The sequence below is a fragment of the Tyto alba genome, unplaced genomic scaffold (genome assembly GCF_018691265.1).
Source record: "Tyto alba isolate M040663 unplaced genomic scaffold, T.alba_DEE_v4.0 Super-Scaffold_2, whole genome shotgun sequence".
In the NCBI taxonomy this organism is placed as follows: domain Eukaryota; kingdom Metazoa; phylum Chordata; class Aves; order Strigiformes; family Tytonidae; genus Tyto; species Tyto alba.
The window spans coordinates 58,719,450-58,732,108 of record NW_024881282.1 but is presented as its reverse complement, the minus strand read 5'-3'; the positions used below and the strand labels follow the sequence as shown (position 1 = coordinate 58,732,108).

The window sequence follows — 12,659 nt, the reverse complement described above, 5'->3', positions numbered from 1 at the left end:
TGGTTGAAGGGCAAAGGCTACCACAGAGCAATGTTCCAGCTATTTGTACCACTATATGCCTAGACAGGTTTTTAAAGTATTATTCTAAAATTAACAGTGTAGGTACTTTCCAGACACCTTGTAGCACTACAGGGAGAGTTATAAGTGCTACATATTTTCTCCAGTTTGTCTCTGGTGGTTTTGTTCTCTGGTCTTCCTGTCGTGACAAATGAAATCTTGTTCTGGGCCATCTTTCTGACAAGTCCAACACCACAGAGCACTTGATACTGTTTATTGGTTTCCTCTAATATCAGTTTCATGCTTCTTTTCTTGGATGAGGCTGTATATCAAACTAAACAAGACATCAAGCGTACTTATGTCTTGAGAAGAGTTCCTTGGTAACAAAATGATGGACTGAGCAGTTAGAGGCTATTTTGTAATCCACGTATGTGACAAGCTTGTGTTTGGAGAACAAAGGTAACAGATGTTTATCTTTTTCCTCTCTGACAACCTACTCAAATAAACCGAACGGGATTTGTAAGATAGGTTTCATTAGGACACGAATTAATAAACTGGAATGAGTATCTCATTAAGTAGGAAAAACTGTAGGTAAAGCACATTAAAATAAAAGACTTGCAAAACCTGTCATTCCCTCTGTGTCCTTGCAGAGCTGGCTTTTTCCCCCGGTACAGCGAAGCAAACAGTATGCAGTCCTCTCCAATTGCCCCTGTTTTTGTAACCACTGAGGGTTGACTGCAGATCTGCTCCTTTCCCCAGGGAAGCCCCTGATTCTCTCAGGGATTTCCTACTTCTCCTGGGCTACAGGGTCCCAGCTTGCTGTGGCCCACCCCAGCAGCTAACCCCACTCTGCGTGGCCAGCCACTGCTGGGTGGGTGGCATCCTGGGAGAGAGACTCCCCCGGGAAGGCAGAGGGCACCTTGTGAGCTTCCTCAGCGTGAGGAGCAAAGCCTGTGGAGAAGTCACACTCTTTCCCTCCACCTGAAGGTTTTCAGTCCCAGACTCCACGTACCAGGGCAGCACAGGCAGCCAACCCAACTCCCTCCTGCCCTCCTGTACAAAATACACCATGCACATTGTCTTTACTGAAAACATACAGATTAAAAGGTTGTACCATCCTTCAAGTTGCACACACATCATTGAGCGGTGGAGATAGAGGTGACTGTGAAACCTCAGTCATCAGGGAATTATATGGGGTGTATTTTTGACAGACTGTGTTGTCCTTCATGCAGGGTGTCCCTTACACAGATTTTTGTCTGAACAGCATGGTCACTGCCCATGATGCAGTACAGTATTTACTGCTGGTGCAAACCTACCTCTACCATCCAGCCTTAGACAGGTGTCAGTGACAAGTATTTTTGTGTCCCATTTGGTAACTACAATTAAAGTCATACTGTTTCTTTTAAAGCAACAGCAGCATTTATTGATATCGCAACTTGTTCTTGTAGAGATAGCAGATGTCTTTGTATGTCTGTGATAAACATAACTAATTACTAAGAAACAAACATTTCCCACACGTGAACAACCTTGCAGTCCCTCTGAAGTTAATAGAAACTGCTTATAGCTCTGTGGCAGAATTGGATCCTGTAGATTAAAAAAAAAAATTTTCAAACCCTGACCATGGTTTATAAACTTGCCTGGATCACTTAAATGTCACTAATTTGTGCTCTGTGTTTTGTGCAGCACAGCAGCAATTTTGGTTTATATTAGGAAATGAGAGGAAGACTTTGGTAAGAGACATCTAGCAAATTCAGTGTTCCTATCACAAAAGATTGCCATCTTTTTAAGAGGTGATAACATACCAGTAGTCTGGAAATACCCAGCAAAGATCATAATTGAATTGTCCAGAAGATTCCTCCCCTTTGTTGTCAGGATATCTTAGGACATTACTCAATCTGATAGGAACAAAACCATCTACATGCTTTTTGGCAGAAAGTACACTGAAATCAGGGTGAAGAGGTGGAATACGGCCAATTCCACTCTTAAGTTCAAGATTAACTTAATTCTCTCCTCTATAGACAGCACTAAATACATTTATATTTCATTCTGTAATGGATAAATTCTCTTCTTTATTTTTAAAGTTGTATGCCCACAGTTCTCTTATTTTAGATCATCTTCATGCTTGAACAGATAAACGCTTTCTATGTGAAATTTGCTGAAACTTCCATATAATGAAGCTGCTACAGAACAGGTGGGCTGTATCAAACATATTTAGTCAAATCTTAAGTGACAGATGGTATATTTGCAATTGTATTTCAGGATCTGATCACAAATCATTATTTGCCAGTACCCTTAGCTTGTACTGCTCTTGCAAGTAAAAGCTCCATGTACAGAACAGAGCCCATCACTTTTTGTAAACCCTAAAAATTGTAGCCCCCAAGCATACAATTAAGCTAACGTGATATTTTCTCATATTCCTCAGAACTTAAAATCTTCACCTGGAATAACTACGAGGCTTAGATATTTGATATTTTGGTACAGATTGTGCTTTTTATTAATGTTGCTGCTTACCTTCACAGACATGTTATGGTGGGTCACTGTAAATGTCCATTAAGCTATTCACTGCAGGTACCTTTCCTTTGAAACACATTTTGCATTTTTCTGCCAACGAACTAGTCTCTGTTGCCTGTTAATACTTCAACAATAAAATAAAGAAATACAGGTTAACTTCTATAAACTCAAAGGCACTCAAACAGTTAATTTTCAGTTATTTATCTGACTAGTTAGATTGAGAGCTATCAAAAAGGCAATACTGTGACTGCTATTTTTTTGCCGTCTTTTAGCTCATGTATCCCACAAGGCACAGTATTTAGTCTTACAGTTTATATGGAACATATTTCCCATATTTTTTAAGGAGCTACTTTAGTTTTTGCAGCCCTCAGTAATTCAAAGAAGGGCTTTCTGGAAGTTTTTTTTTTAATTACTCTTCATAGGACTGTCTGCACTGCAGCGAAGCAATGTGAGTGTTTCTACAAGCAGTGGGAGAACGTTGCAGTCCTTCAGCCATCCCATCATCTGCCTAAAAAAAAAAAGTTTGATCTTGGAACTATGGCAGAAAAATGAATTAACCAATGACTAGAAATACTTAATCTACATTAAACTTATTAGTTTAGTTTTTTTTTTTTTTTAAGCATATATGTGAAACTGTCAGCTTAATTTTTGTGTATTAAAAAAACTTGGTGAACATTTACATCTTTGTACATAAGATGTGTATATGATACTATCATCTCATTTAGATTTATTATTCAGTGGTTTTTTGCTTGGTTTTATTTCTACTACTAAAATCAAATAAACTGTGCAACATTAGTCATTCAATGAAAAAGTATTTTCCTTTCAGAAATAGATGACACCCATTCAAAGGTTTCCTTTATTTGTTATTTACGTACTTAGTATTTACTCATTCCAAGAAAATATTCCCGCAATATATCCCTTACATGACAAAGTTTCACTTTGGGACTTGACACTGAGCTCCTACTTCCTCAAAGACAACTATTTTTTGTCCCAGTTAGGAATTTGGTTTTAGTAACATAGTTTTTATTTGTTTTAAAACAAGCAAAACAGCTTACATATCCTGTGTAATGTTTGTAACCCTTCATGTTTTGTAGTTCATATCATATGTTGCATCTCTTATGAAGTGCTGCCTACTATTCCTTTATCTGTCCAGAGAAAGTTTTAGACATTAGTCTGTTCATTCAGGTTTCAGCATCACCCAGTGGAAATACTCTGTTTTCTACACGTTGGTGAAATCTGCCTTTTGCTGAACTAAAGAGCACATGATAAAACAAAATTTTATGCAGATTACAGTTTGGTGAGGAGGAAGTAATCCTAAAAGCCGTGTAAATGGGTTGGTATAAGTTAGAAAACAAGAGTTAGAGGAAAGAGCTTCTCATCCCAGATTTGAAGGGACTGACAATCCTGGTTTGGCTTAGTTTTGAGTTTTCCCCCAAAGTGTCGAAATTTACAGATTTAAATGTGTTCCCACTAAATTCTCACTGACAACTCAGAGTTTTCTACTTCCATTAATTGCTAGGCTCTTCCTCCTGCAATCGACAATGCATATTTAACACTGCTCATCTTATATTATCTGTGTGTTTGCAGTTAGCAATTTCTCACAGAGCATTTCTAAGGAGAGAGTGGAGGATGAAAAACATGATTGCTCTTGGACCTGGGAATGGGTATTATTTCAGGGTAAGATCCTACATGGGAAAACCTGAATGTCTGATTCGTTTTTTATTTGGAAGAACACAGTTTTCACAAGCTAAAAAGAACTGCTTTTGCAATTTTTATTTGTATGTTTATTTTCTCTCTGGTCAGATAGGACTAACGGTATGTGTTGTGTAGTGGAGCATCTGTTGATTCAGAGAACTGTGAACAAATGGAGATGACAAAGTCAAAAACCATGCTCTGGCAAAGAGGAGAGATGGCTCTGTGCTGGTAGTGGGTAGCAGAGGATGACTGTCACTGACAATGCAGGCTGCTGGTGGCAGGGACGTAGGAGGCTTTCTGTTTATTTTATGTCACTTTTGCTTCTTTACCAGCAAGCTGCTGATCTAAGTTGACCTTCATTGGAAAACTCTGGGTGGTACTGACAGGCAAGTATGTTTGACATGGGGAAGAAGATTAAATACTGGCCTCCCACCTCAGTTTTCCTGTGATTTGCACACATCCAAATGCTATCCCGTGCTGTGTATCAGGGAATACATTCGCATTTTCTTCATTCGGAAGTCTAGTGTAACATGCAGAGCTAGCAGGGAATGGAGTAAAATCAAGGCAGCAAATAATGTATTTCTTCTAGCATTCAGTGGGTTATAGTGGGAGAAGGCACCCTCGTTTCCTCCATTGGTGTGACAGGAAGGACAGCAGTCCACTCTGAAAAGCAGCCATGCAATATGCCCTCTCTGAGCACTTTAAAAAAACAGATAAAAATCCAAATGTGCAGATTACAAAGTGAGCAGGAGAAAATCCCTTCTGAGTATTGTGTACTTTGTTATGAGTATTAATTTGTTGCAGGTAATGTAAGTTGGTATCTTTGTGGTCTGGCATCTAAAATGCTTTTTCAGGGCACCAGGTTATTACCTGTGGCCATAACCTCTTGCTGAATCGGGGCCTGGCTGTTCCCCAGGTTTCTGGAGTTGGCTGGGTACACTTCAGCAGAGTGGCCTGCTGCAGTGGGTAGAGGGGCAGAGGAGGCATACTGGTACTGTCCGTGATTTCAGTCTCTCCCTTCTGACACATGCTGCACTCTGTGGATGTCACAAGCATTTTACAGATTGAAAAAATCACCACCACGATCACCTGAAAACAGCAGGCAAAAAAAAATAAACTGTGACAGTCAGTGCTGCTTTCTCGAGTCCTTCTTTCTCCTTGTTTTAGTCTTGACCACTCTGTTGGCTCTCAGTCCATTAACCAACATCAAGGCTGCCATTAAGTCTCTCCTGTTGTTCACTTCCACCCCATTTTATCATACTTGCCTCCCCATGTTTGTGCTCCCCTGCTTGTCCTTGTCTGCGCAGTGGCTCTTCTCTCACAGTTCTGCTGATGTTATTGGCATTTTTGGTTGACTTTTCAATTTCACACTCTTTCCATAGCTTCACTTCCCATAGCTTTAGACCAAACCTCACATCTCTTTTGAATATTTCTTTTTATTGCTTCCTGCCCCCCTCACCTTGTCAATCTTCCTGGAAAATCCCATCAGTTTTCATTCCTGCTCGTAGCAGATGTCAGGATCCTGAGAGCCCTAGAAGGCTGTGTGGCTTCTTCCCCACTTTGAGGAGTTACCTCTCAGTGTTCAACCCAACTCTGAAATGGTGGAGCTGTGCAGCCTGGGATCAGATTTGTAGGACAGCTGTGAGAAAACTTCTCCCCCTTTTCCTCTAGGAGTTGCTTTTAGGGCTGACCTTGCCTGGGCTGTTTTTCAGCTGCACTTGTGTCTGGCCAGACACCTCGCCGTCCCTGCCCCTGCCCTGCCACCTTCCCATCTTGGCAGGACCTCAGACCTGCCCCGTCACAATGCCCTTGCCAGTGATCCCGCTCCACGGCTGCCCCAGTTGCAACCAGCTCAGTCCCAGGCTGCTTGTTCAGGGGCCACAGGCTTGTGCCCCAGGGGTGAGGGGCTGCCCGTGGCCCCCGGCCGCCTGCGCCCCTGCCCTCACCCAGCAGCCCCCTCCTGCCTAACCCTTTTCAGAGCAACCCCAGCAAGATCTTTGGATGCAGCAGTCTGTCTCTTGTTTGTATGGTACATGGATTGCAGTTAAAGCATTTCAGTCAACTGGAAACATTCATTGGCTTGAACTGCACACTTGAAGAGCTGGCAGCCCCGAACTTGTTGCTATGCTCTGCACAGGCAGTGGCCTTGAATTTCTGCTCACTGTAATGGATATTCGGCTTTTTCCAATTTTCGCCAAAACACGTAGATCAGTTGATTCCTGTGGTGTTCCCTGCATTTCTGTGGGTCTTTGGATGAGGATATTGGAAGGGTCTGGCTTTAAAGCCAAGCAACCCAACAGGGAATTGCTACTGGGTCAAGTATGAGAGCCTGCTTTGTTTATCCAGTGATGTAAGTTGTTAGCATGATGAATGGGGACCAATAAACCAAGTGAAGAGAGTTCTTAACTAGTGATGGATAGAAAAATCAATCCCAGAGGTCAGAAACATCATAGAGGAAGCACACACAGTAGAGCTCAAAATGAAACATTAGTGAGGATATAGGAAAAGAACATATCAAACAGATTTTTTGCTGAGCACAAGATCTCAAAATGTGTGAAGAGGTTCAGTGCTGTAGTGGGCTTGGGCTGTTGGCCCAAGGAGGATGATGTGACCAGAAAACCAGGTGAAGAAGAGACCTAAAGAACAGAATTTTCCCATCAGTATTACAGCCTGTAGAGGGATATACTGCAGCAAGTCATGCTGCACTTCATGCTAGTTTTGAAGCAGCAGCAATTTGAAGTAAATCACTCTCTAAGTGTGGGAAAGTGTTTGAAGGGAAGTTTTGTGTGTTATCTTGGATACAGCCTTTGTTGCTGTTTGAAACCAAAGGCCTAGAACATGAAAGTAGTACTCTCTCCAGCTCTGTGCGTGTGGCTAGCTCTTGAAAGTCAAATGACATTTTGAGTAACAGCTGCCTCATACTGAGGGTTTCCACAGAAGAAAGGCTTAGACTTTGTATAGAACATGTGAACATAGAGTGTAATTTATCTCAGTATATACAGAATCTCTTTTACACCTGAAATATGGAATTTATATATAGTAGTCTGTAGTCTATTGTAACAATAACTATAGTTATTATTTTTATAACTATATAATACATAGTATGATATTTTAAGCCTATGCTATATAATAGAATACAGTATAATACATATAGTAGGGACAATTTTATCAGTATACAATTTATATAACTGTATTATATTAGTATACAATTTATATAACTCGAATATTTTGATTGTTTCAGAACAATGATTAAATAATGAATTAATGAATTTTCATATAATTAATTACTGTCTTTCATATCTCAGAACACTGACTTAAAGAGTAAAGCAGAACAAGCAGTTTTTTTGTCGGGGAATATGTTTAAGTGTTGGTAGTAAAGAGGTCCATAAAGGAACAAAATCATGTTTTCAGCTTAAATGAACTGGCACCCTTGATTTCATTCATCCTCATATGACTCCTCCATAGGAAATGTGGACCAACAGAAATTCTACTCCTGACTCCCCGGTTTCTATTAGATAACCCCTGTTAGATTCCCAATCTCCTGTGCCCTCTGGTACTGTTGATTACTGTAGTACTGGAAAGCCACAGTTATCAACCAGAGACCCCTCTGAACAATCAAAATAAAAAGTCTGTCCTTCTCCCAATGAGAATTACTCATAAGTAATTATGAGTGAAAGTATAACATAAAAGTCAAAGACAGATGGGGAATTGAAAAGAAACAGTGAAAGAAAATCAGCCATGAGGATAGTGGTCTCAGCTTTCCTGAGCAGCCTACATGCTGTCAATTTTTTTGTAATTATCATAGCAAACAAAATTCAAGAAAGGATTTGAAGGAGAGCAATGCAGTGACTTTGCAGGTGTTGCAGAGAGTTCTTCCAAAAGCATGAACTATAATAAGAGGAAACACAGAAATGCTTGACTGAAAATTTAAAAAGGGACTAATGAAAAATAACTTTCAGACTAATTGTAAGTTGGCTGATCAGCACCAAGTGAGAATAATAATGAGAGTGGTCTGTGGAAAGGATCATGAAGTTGCTTGTACTTGAGATACCAAAGAAGGGAGTGGAGGGATGCAAAGAGAGAGGTCACATGGAAAGAGTGATGCAGCAGAAGAATGGTCTTTGCAGCAGCACTCTGCTTAGGTGCTGTGTTTGTCGAGGTCAGAGGACAAGATTTTTTTATTAATCTGGTCCTGAGAAGATGAGGATCCAGACAAGGGTGTTAATTAAGTGCATATGAAAAGATTATATATGAGAAACATTGTGTGGAAAGATTCTGCAAGACTTTGTCTGGGTTTAACGACCAAGGGATGATCTGGGTTGGAGATAACATTCAGACAGGTGTCCTAAATGGTGGGCTACGTGGTGCCTCTGTACACAGTGATTGAGGAAGGGTGTGGCAGGATGAGATTGTGGTGGTGGGTAATAAAAACCCTAATTTGACTATGTTGACCTTAAACTGATTCCTGAATTCACAGTATCAGAAATATTGGCTGAGATACCAACTTGAAAAGAGTGGGATAGCATTAGAGTATTGGAGTAGAGGTGTAGCATCCAAAGAGGAGAGGGTAGCTGGTCCTGTGTGCGTAGATGAGATTTTACCAGAGGAAAGAAGACCAAATAATTCTCTGTGGAGCATAGCATAAAGCATGAAATTGTTACTCCGATTAATGACATCCAGAGCAACAGTTAAGAGACATCAGGATAAGACTGTGTCAAGGAAGCCAAAATTTCAGAAGTAAAAACTCCTAACCTTGAAGAACTGTTGGCATGTCAGGAAGAATGAAAAAAGAACCCAGTTTTTGATGTCTGGTAACTACAAATGCTAGAGGTTTCAAGAGCTGCTACGTTTGAGTGCAAAAGGTAAAAGCCAGCATGAAAGGAAGAGAGGAACTTCATGCAATAGTTTTAAAGCTATATAGAGTTGAAAGAAAGCAGGAAGAAGTAATGGTGGCTGCAGAAGCAAATGAGGCTAAGGAAAACACTAGGGAGTTTTTTTCTTTGTGTAAAGAAAAAAATATGAGAATGGGAAGAGAATGAAACCAGGCAGGGATGGAGAAATTAGAGCTTCTGAAGGAAATCATGAAACTGTGAGATGGCTGTGGCTCTAAGGAGGGTGGAACATAAAGCAGGACTGCACACAAGCATTTTCTGTGCTTCAAGGATGAGGTAAGGAAAGAAAGAGAAAGTGAAGGAAGAAAAAAAATCAAGTTGCTGTTTTGTCAGATTTCTGTTGAAGAAATAGGCATGTGGAAACAGAAGTAGAGACAGGAGGATTTGAGAACTGGAGTGAAGGAGGTGACAGTCATTGTGGATGTGATAAATAAGCGGTAGAATAAGAGTTTTCTACCTAGAAAATGTGAAGGAGAACAGAATTAATTTGTTGTGGAAGAACAGAGCTTTTGCTCAGTGTAATAAGAGGAGCAGAAGAGGAAGATGTTGATGATGAGTTGGTGCTTAGGGACATGATTTAGTGGTGGACTTGGTAGTGTTAGGTTAATGGTTGGACTCGATGATCCTAAGGGTCTTTTCCAACCTAAATGATCTTATGATTCTATGATTCTATGAACCGAGGCTGGGGTTAGACTACAGTAAGGGAGAATAACAAAAGAATAATAGAAAGAGATGCATGAAACAATGGGATTTGAACAACTAGTTACTGAAATAAAATGAAATTTTGTAAGACATCTACAAGAAATGGCTGCGTTAAATGGCTTTGTGTTCTCAGAACGTACACTGCTAGAAACGGGATTCTGTGATTAAGAATACCTGGCAGTTCACTGTGTAGCATATCTTAAAACCTTCCACACCTACGAGTACTTCAGCATTTCAAATTGGGTAGAAGGTTCCTGAGCCTGGAGTTTCTATTTTGAAAGGGTAATGTGCCAGGAGGGCTGGAAAGCTATGTGTATTGTACTGAAACTGATATTCATGGTGAAGGATAAATCTTTGTGTTTATAGCTGTGAGTTTCTGATTTCTACCTATACATAGTAAGAATGTGAATGCCTGATGTCATCATTTATATTAGAAGTGTGGAACTGGATTAATAAAGCAAGGAGAGTGGGACATTTTCATTACATGTTTTTCATCACTGACAAATCCGGGAATGCTAAAAAATACACATAATTACACAGAGAAGGCTAATGTTTTATCACCATGGATTATCAGATTTCTTTGGGAAATGTGTCTAAAGCAGTGGAATACATAGGCAGTACTTCAATGTAATAAAAGGCATCTACAACAAACACTCATATTTGCTGACACCAGTAACTTCAACAAAACACTGATTTGCCCAGTTTCTAGACCTTACCCATCTGAACAGTAAACCCCTTCTTATCTTTGTAATCTTCCCAGCCAAGTGGCACCAGTTTTGCTTTTTATTGTCTGTGCTTCTTATTTCTTGCAGAAATTCTAAGATTTTTTTTTTCTATGTAAAATATTTATGTAACTGATATATTACAATACTAGTGATACCCACATGGTGATGTTTTCCATTTCAAATAGGAATATCGAGTCTGAATTCAATGTGTAATTTACCTTTAGCGCTCCGTAAAATGTAGAAAGTTAGTTTCTTTCTGAGTCAATGATCAAAATTCATATTCTGTGCAGAACTGTCCAAAATGGCACTTGTGTCATGGCATTTACATACGAAATCATTTTTAAGCAATTGCTTTACAGAATCCCAGACATAGCTTTAATAGGGAGGAGAGTCGGAGATGTCAAAGTGTACCTGTGTGCAAAATTACCATGTCTTCTGCCCTGTGACAGAGAAATACTTGGTTAAACCACATGCAGGGTAGACACAGTGACAGACTGAGATGATTAAATTGAGTGGTCTACGTGTGATTCACATGCCCGCAGTCTGATCATAATCAGCAGAAACCTAGTTGATATAGTCAATGGGGATGGGAATGATTCAACTCACCCTTTAATAGACCGCAATAGCTGGACAGCCAAACAGCTTCTATCAGTCTTCTGACAGAGGATGGGCATCTTCCTCGTGTGGAGCATGTGCTGCTAGCTACCCAAATTTAGACATCTTTATCTGGTGCACAATCCCAACAGAGCAAGAAGTGGCAGATGTCCACTGTAATGGTAAGCGTAGGATGAGTTAGTCTGCAATGCCTACATGAGCATTTTTTTCCCAGTAAACTTCCCACTTATAACTGATTTAGAGTAAGATCAGAGTGAGATGGTGGAGACTGCATGACCTGGGGCATGAATCTCATCTCTGTGAGATTTCTTCTCATTCTGATCTAATTAATTAAGCAGTCAGGTTCACAACATAATGTTTTCTGGTATGGTTTGTGACCTCTAGTTTAATGCCTGTCAGAGACGATTGTGACCTAGCACTTGGGGTATAGTAACGAGTGAAGAATTTGACAACCTAAACTACTGGTTTTGACGTATCACAAAGTAGAGATTAACTGCTGTTATATTAGAGCCCTGGTAGCTCTTAAGAAAGGACATACCAGCAAGGCATATGGTACTTTCTTGGTGACACCTTTGCCAGCTCAATGAAATGTATGGGTGTACCTTAACATAAGGGAAAAGAGTAGATACTGAATATACTGAAAGGTGATTGCTTTGGTGAGAGACAAACCAAGCAGAACTTCTTCCCAATTTTCCCCTGAAAAAGCCTCTATTCATTCTAGTTTCCAGACAGTATGCCAAATCCTGCTTGCTCCAGTCAATTTTCCATTAACTTACTTGGGAGGACTCTGAATGCATACAATTGCAGAGGAGTCGATAGTTTACCCGAGGTTCAGGTTTTCATCAGTATGTGGAGTGTCTCTATTCATGCTGCAGTCCCATCAAGATTTTTTGTTTTGCAATTGTACCTTCTTTGCTTTCAGGAAGAGATAATTATTACAGGTCTTACTAGCCTCTTGAATTTATTTTCAAATAAACCTCAATAGCAATTCTTTATTTTACTGATGACAATGTATTTTAGTGAATAAAAGATCAGACTGAAACTCCATCAAGAGTAAGGAATAATTCCATCGATTTCAGGGAACTACAGGCCTGTGTGGTTCACACTCCGGTGACTATGCTGCTCATCAACACCAGGGTAACCAAAAATTCTTGTTATCTTATTTTTAAATACCGCTTTGGACTTTCACCTTAGTCATGGCTTTGCTGTTTTCATTTTGCCTGTCTTTCCTCTCATCTTTTTCTTCTGAAATTGTGGCAGTCGTGGTTTTCCTGTGTATGGAGGGAGAAGCATGTGGCAGTCAAAGGGTGGGGTTGTCCAGAGGCTGCTGGAGACAGGGGCTGAAGGCAGGGCTGGTGAACTGTTGATGAGGCTTTTTTAAATGACAGGGGTACAAGGAAAGAGAGTGTGCTGAAAAGGCTGGAAGATGTTCAGATCTGTGGGAAGAAGAACTTTGGGACTTGGCAGATACAAATTATGTGAGCTGTGCTAGACAAAGATGATGCCTATGTGCATCTCTATT

The 12,659-nt window shown here is 40.2% G+C and overlaps 1 protein-coding gene across 1 annotated transcript in view; it reads left to right on the top strand.

Moving 5' to 3' along the window:
- Positions 1-12,659, top strand: part of CNTN1 (contactin 1) — a 261,654-nt gene that overhangs the window by 95,868 nt on the left and 153,127 nt on the right. The gene's annotated exons all lie outside the window — the stretch shown is intronic.